This window comes from Camelus bactrianus, chromosome 34 (genome assembly GCF_048773025.1).
Source record: "Camelus bactrianus isolate YW-2024 breed Bactrian camel chromosome 34, ASM4877302v1, whole genome shotgun sequence".
NCBI classification, from domain to species: domain Eukaryota; kingdom Metazoa; phylum Chordata; class Mammalia; order Artiodactyla; family Camelidae; genus Camelus; species Camelus bactrianus.
The window spans coordinates 20,027,756-20,035,470 of NC_133572.1; the positions used below are offsets into that span (position 1 = coordinate 20,027,756).

The 7,715-nt window shown below is 38.3% G+C and overlaps 1 non-coding gene across 1 annotated transcript; it reads right to left on the reverse strand.

The window, feature by feature from the left end:
* Positions 1-361: 361 nt before the first annotated feature.
* Positions 362-434, reverse strand: TRNAT-GGU (transfer RNA threonine (anticodon GGU)). Its single transcript has one exon. It is a non-coding gene; the product is annotated as a tRNA-Thr (tRNA).
* Positions 435-7,715: the final 7,281 nt, after the last annotated feature.

Below are 7,715 nucleotides of genomic sequence, written 5' to 3' on the forward strand. Positions count from 1 at the left end.
CTGCATGTAAATACATGTACATAATATACTGCACATATTTTTTTAAATTTACATATATGTACTGTTCATTGTTTCTAAGAACCTTTAGTGCTTTAACTTTTTAAACTTGCATAGTTACCAAAGGAATATAGCCAACCACAAAATAAGAATTAATTCAAAAAGATACATATACCCCACTATTAGCAGCAACATTATTTATAGTTGCCGAGATACGGAAGCATCCTAAGTGCACAGCAATAGATGAATGGATGAAGAAGATGCTGCATAGATACGTAATGGAGTACAACTCACCCATAAGAAAGAAGGACATTTTGCCATTTGCAGCCTTTCATTCACTTTTTTTCAATTTAGTTATTTTTAATGGAGGTGCTGAGGATTGAACTCAGGACCTTGTACATACCAGGCACACACTCTACCACTGAGCTATACCCTCCCCCTTCAAGTTTGACTATTTTAGATTCCTCCTTTGTGTTATCACCAATGGCAGGATTTCCTTCTTTTTAAGGCTGAATAATAGTCTACTGTACATAGTGTACAGTATACACCACATTTTGTCTATCATTCTCCAACAACATTTAGCTTGCTTTCATGTCTTTTGTGAATAATGTTGCAATGAACACGGGAGCGCTGTTAGTTCTCTGAGATCCTGATTTCAATTTCTTTGGATATATACCCAGCACTAGGATTGCTGGATCATATGATATTTCTATTTTTTAGTTTTTTTCCCCTTTACTTCTCTGAATCTTTTATTTATTCATTTATTTAGTTCCAGTTGAAGTATACTCAGTTTACAATGTTGTGATGTTATTAGTTTTTAAAGGAACCTCCATACTATTTTCCATAAAGGCTAAACCAATTTACCTTCCCACCAACTGTGTCCAGTGTTTCAATTCCTCCACATCCTCTCTGGCATGTTACTTTTGTTACTTTTTGATAAAGCCATCCGAACAGGCATGAGATAATATGTCATTATGCTTTTGATTTCCATTTCCCTAATGGCTGGTGATATGAGCATCTTTTCATGTAACTGTTGGCTATTTGTATGTGTTCTTTAGAGAAATGTCTATTTAGTTACTTTGCCTATTTTTTAAAATTGGGTTATTTTTGCTATTGAGTTGTAGGAGTTTTTTGTATATGTGTTTGTTATACTAACCCTTTATCAGATATATGGTTGCAAATATTTTCTCATACTCCATAAGTTGCCTTTTCATTTTGTTCATTGTTTCCTTTGCAGTGCAGAAGCATTTTAGTTGGACATAATCCAAATTTTATTTCCCTGTCTTTTTTTCTTGCTGCATAAGGGTTTTGCCATCTGGAGTTAAGGATCACATCAACTTCATGTCAACTGCCACTCCTGATACTAATCTGGACTGGTGGAAAGACTAACAAAGCATAATGTGTTTTCTAAAACCAGTTTACTTATCTTATCCTAAGAATACAGGGTAGGTAATTCTGCACGCAAGCAAACACCACTTTTAGCAAAAGGTCTTACAATATCGCAGACCCAGCTTCCAAGACCTCTCACTGCATGGGTCACGCTCAGTTACAAGGGATGCAGGTAAAGGAGGGTGGACCACTTTGGTTTGGGGAAGCTGTTCCACTGTCTGGAAACTCTTCTAGGTTACGAGCTGTTAGAACTGAGAATGTTATCTTGTACATCTTACATTGCCTCCTCATTAATCTCCAAAGGAATTTCTTAGGTAACGAGAGAAGTTCTTTTTCTCCCTTCTGATACATACAACGTGATGACCTTGGCATCTCTGACAGGCCTTCCGTCCTCTCTCTAAGCCTGTGCTGTGCCCTGTCTACTCTTGAGTCAAGTTTTGATTCTGGGATGTGGATTGCAATGAAAAAGGCCTTGAATTAAAAGGCAGTTGGAGACAATGTTGTAACAGCGGTGAAGGCTCAGCTCTTCAGTATTTGCAAACATTTTCTTCTCCACAAAAGACTGGAAATGGTGCCCACACTGAGCCCATGATTCTAGCTGGTCCTGTAAAGTTAATAAAAATAAGCTCCACAGAAGAAGGGCTCATGTCTGTTCTGGGGTTACCTGCTGCAGCCCTGGCACTTCGCTAGTAAACACTAAGGATCCTCAATAAATATTTACTAGTTTGAAGATTCTATAAGCAAAAAGGATCCCCTGCTTCTCCAACATAACTGGGCCCTAAAAAGTGATGACTGCAAGGGTCTTGGAAAGATGTTTCTGCTGTGATGTTGTTGGCTTGGTTGGGTTTATTTTCAATGTATATCATCCCACCCTGGTCTTTTAATAACTTAAGAGTTACTTTTACCCATTCTTCAGGCCACAGTGTGACAGGAAAAATGGAGTCCAAAAATCACTAACTTAGTATATGTATGAGTGAAACATTATGCTGTACACTAGAAAATTGACACATTGTAACTGACTATACTTCAATAAAATAAATAAATAATTTTTAAATTAAAAATTTTTAAGTTAAGTAGGAGTTGAGAGGATTGAGATGGACACTTACAAAGCCAGGATTTAAAAAAAAAAATTCTTAAAGCCAGGTCTTTAGTTCTTACAAACTAGATACAATTACAGATGGGAATAGAGAGAAAGAGACAGAAGGACAGCTTGATGCAGGGAAAAGTGAGTACGCCTGTCACAGGGAGCATGAAGTGGGATCTCATCGTGCTTTTGATTTGCCTCCATCCCCCTGCTGGTTCATGATATTGATCATCTTTTCATCTGCCTATCAGCCATGTGCATATCTTCTCTGGGGAAATATCTATTCAGATCCTTTGTCCATTTTTAAGTGGGATATTTGTCTTTTTATTGTTGAGTTTTAAGAGCTGGTTTTTGTTTGTTTGTTTGTTTTTTATATATTCTGGATATTAGTCCCTAGATTTGATTGGCAAGTATTTCCTCACATTCTGTGGGTTGCCTTTTCACTTTCTTGCTAGTGTCCTTTGAAGCACAAACTTTTTAATTTTGATGAACGTAGAATTTATTTTACTGCTTGTGCTTTTAATGTCATATCTAAGAAGCCATTGCCTAACTCAAGGTCACAGAGGTTTATACTTAAGTTTACTTCTAAGAGTTTTAGCTCTTATGTTTAGGTCCTTGATCCACTTTGAGTCAATTTTTATATGAAGAATATGGAGTGCTGGGAGGAGGAAGGAGGAAGTAGGGCTCCAACATCATTCTTTTGCATGTAGATCCAATTGCCTCAGCACCATGTGTTGAAAACACTATTCTTTCCCCATTGAATTGTTTTAGTACACCTGTCAAAAATCAATTGACTTATATTTTTCTTAAACTCTTTTCAATGTCTCTATTTAAATGTTCAATATTTCCTACTGGATCTTGACTGGTACCAGAAGTGGTCCCAGGAAACAGTCCTTCAAAATGGGACTCTTGGGTTAAGTTCATAACATATTTGAGAAGCAATGGCTAACCCCCTTGCTGGAGGAAAGTGAACACTGATCATTCACAGAATATAGTGGCATTGCAATTCCTCAAGTATCACTAGTAGCATGAGATGCTGTGCAAATTGAAGGCACTGGGAGATCAAATCACTATGGCAGGTAGTTGTTGTGGTGACAATAGAGATTATGAAGATCTGAGGGATTTATGGTGGTCCTGCAAAGGGTAGAGGACAAATCACAGGCTTTGGATCATTGATTCAGAAACTGAGTAAAAGATTAAAAAGCCTCCACAAGAGCTTTGAATTTGTAAAACCAATACAGCCAAACATCAGCACAGGGGTTAAATTTAATGGCTGCAGATTATAGCAAAACTGATATTCAATTCTATTAGGGTCTCTTTTGTAAAAGTACAGAGACTTGTGGGCAAAACATAGACCCTGAGACATAGGATAGGTTCATTTTGGCAGACCTGGAAGAGTTCAAAGACTTTAAAGCCCTGAATATCTACCTCCCTTCAAACCCCAAACTGATCAACCTTAGCCGTTTGAGGAAAGCAGTTTTCCCCTGAATAAAACTTTTTTAGTGACTATACCTCAGGCAGTAGTCTCCCAAGATGAGGTTAATTCTCTGAGATCCCTGTACTAGCCCCCATTCTTTCCAGCCCCACAGTGAGAGAAGCAGCTGCTTGTTGCATTGCCCCCCAGGAAGGAAGAGGAGTCACGCTCAGAGGACCTCTTTGAACTGACAACCTGTGCTGGTGTGTTTCTCCTTCTCATTTTCCAGGTAACACATAAGCTTCTAGTTTTGAGTAAAGCACAGAGGTAGACGCTTCTGTAGCAAGTCAAAGGTGTAGTGCAGGCTGCTTTGTCATTTTTGTACATGACAGCAGTTCCAATGGTATTGGAAATGTCTGTGGGAGACAAAGACGCTGAATTCAGCCTCTGGAGCACCGCCCTGGTACCTCACAACCAACCAATCAGAAGACAGTTGCATGCCCTGCAATGCTCACCTAAATTTTGCCTATAAAAACGTCTCTCCAGAAACCATCCAGGCTTTTGAGCACAAGCCCCTATTCTCCTTACTTGGTCCTGCAATAAACCTTTCTCTGCAACAAACTCTGTTTTGGTTTCTTTGGCCTCAGTGTGCGTCAAGATAAAAAATTTTTATTGGGTAACAATTGTGTCTGTAAGAGGAAAGCAAATTAAACATAAATGATGTAAAGATTTTTCACATTTTGGTTTGGAAAAGGTGAGGCAAGCATATAAAGAAATAGCCTTTTCCCCCTCATAATTGATGGGAGTATAAATTTCTAACTTCTATAGTGAACAAATTGACAAGAGCTCTTAAAATTGAAAATGCACAAATCCTTTGACCCAGAAATTCTTCCTCTAAGAATTTACCCTATAGATTGTGCAAGTTGATCTTGTTAACAAGGATCTTCACTGCAGCAACATTTATGGTAGCAAAAAGAACAAAAAAATCAAAATCATCTTCAATAGGAAACTGAATAAATTGTGATACCTATACCTCATGGAATACTATACATGCGTTAAAAAGAATGAGGGCCCATTATATGTATTCATTTGGATACATCTTACATATTATGTGGCTATGAATCAGAAGATTATGGGTGACATCCAAAATTCACATAATGGGCTAACACAAAGGATCAGATTGTCAAATCAAACCCACCAAACCAGAGGCTTACCTTGTATCAAGCTTCTCTACAATTTCAAGGATACACGTAATCATGAGACATAGGTAAAGTAGGGAGGGATCTGGGACCATCACCACCACCACTCTGGCCACAATTTACAGATGGGGTTTCTAAGCAATGTGTGTAGGTCACATGCAAAAAGGTCCGTTTTCATCAGGAAATATCCATTTTGTAATCAGATAGTTACACAGCTTACATAACATTTTCCAGGAAGCCTTTTCCTAAATTCATAGATTCCAGGTGTGGTTACCATAAGCAGTCTTAGACAACTAGATACATTCTGCTAAAAGCATCCCATAGATAAGGACTCTTCAGACAGCAATACTGTAATAGAAAAGAACAAATCTGACTCCATATTAGACCTGTGCCTTTAGCTTTAACCCTGTGCTCTGCTTCCTGGGCTGGTTCTGCACCTTTTGTAAAAGAATGTTGCCTAGAGCCTGAAAGACACAGGATAACCTATTCTCAAGGCTCTGACCTTTAAGGATATTAACACTTTTCCATTCATATAGAGATAAAAAGTAACAGAATAGAAAATAACATTTGTTTTGTTGGAGGTTTACAGGGACACCATGACCGGACCCACACGGACAGCTGCAAGAACAGAGGAGTCCACATCAAGTAGTTTGCAGCAAGCACACCCTCTCCCCTTTTTAGTATAAAAGGAGCCTGAATTCTGACTTGGAGAAGATGATTCTCCAGGACATTAGTCTGCCATCTTCTCAGTCTGCTAGCTTTCTGAACAGTCATTAATCCTTTCCCCAACACTTTGTCTCCTGACTTATTGGCCTGTTGTGTGGCAAGTGAATGAGTTTGGACTCAGTAACAATAACATTGGCTTCTTTGCTGGAAGGTCTATTTATTAGAATGTTTGTAATAGGGAAGAACAAATCCAACTTTGTATTACATCTGTTCCTTTAGCTCTAGCTCTGCTCTGTTTCCTGTGCTTAGCCATACTGGTTCTGCACCTTTTGTAAGAGATCTTGTCTGTAGCCTGAAATATATAGGGCAGCATATTGTCAAGGCGCTGAGCTTTAAGGGCATAACACTTTTCCATTCATATAGAGATAAAAAGTTGCAGAACTGAGAATAACATTTGTCTTGTTGGAGGTTTGCAGGCACATCATAACCTGACCCACCTGGACGGCTGCAAGAACAAAGGATTCTGACACCAAGAAGTCAGCAACAACCAAACACAACCCCTCCCCTTTTTTGCATAGAAGGAGCCTGAATTCTAACTTGGGGGAGATGGCTCTCCAGGACATTAGTCCCCCATCTTCTTGGTCTGCTGGCTTTCCAAATAAAGTTCATTGCTCCTTGCCCCAACACCTCATCTCCCGATACATTCACCTGTCATGCAGTGAGCAGAATGAGTTTGGACACAGTAACATGTTCACAAGAAAACAGACCAGATCTCTTCCCTTCCTTCTTTCCCAGAAGTGTCTCCAAGTAACAAAAGAGAATTAATGGCAGACCTGCTACACAATAACCCTTTCTTTCCCATGTATCATTTTAAATATGAATAAAAATTGGGTGGTTCTGAGAATATGAAAATGATGCTGGCTTACATTAGTTTAAAGGTCTTTAAAAAATTCAACAACAACAAAAACACATTCATCTGTCTTAAGATACAATTAATTTAAAGGTCTATAGAACTAGAAGGAAATATATTGAATATATTTTAAAATATACATGGATAATGACTGACACCAAAAATCGACACAGCATTGTAAATTGACTATACTCCAATAAAATTAATTAATTAATTAATTATACATGGATAGAGTCATAATGGAATCCAAATTTAAAGGAACAATAAACTGCTCTGTATATTCAGAAAGTTTTCTGTCCTTTCACAGTCCAAAGTCCACCAAAAACTTTTCTTTCAATATTTTGTAGATGACTTTGTAGATAATTTCTGAAATTTCACTTTCCTCCCTCAACACATCCTTGATAATAGGAGCATGTTTCAATATGAAGTTGAAGCACACAAAGTTTATGATATCCGATTGTGTTGGCCTACAAAAGCAACCACCTCATACAGTTAAACGTAACAGTGCATGGGCACTGCCCTATTCCACCTCTACACGTAAGTCAGATAGAATATACACAGAGCCAAATAGACAGAAAATACTATAATGTTATAATAAAGTGAGACAGTGAAGAAGAAAACAACTTGATTTGAGTTAGGAGAACTTAACTCTAGTTTCTCCTTCACTACCTACTAACTTTGAGTTTGGGGGGAAGTCCTTTTGTCTCTCTTAATTTAAATTCCTTGCCTTTCAAATGAAGGTTTAAATGCAGATGATTAAACCACAGTGAGATATCACCTCACCCCCACCAGGTTAAGCTCTTACATACAAAGCAAAACAGAAAATGACAAGTATTGGCAAGGATGGGCAGAAACTGAAAGCCTTGTGCATTGCCGCTGGGAATGCAGAATGATTCAGTCCTGTGGAAATGGTTGCGTGGTTCCTCAAAAAGTTAAACACAGTATTACCGCACCATCCAGCAATTCCGTTCTTAGGTACACAGCCAAGAGAACTGAAAGTGGGCACTCAAACAGATATCTGTATACTAGTGTTCATGGAAGCATTGTTCACATTAG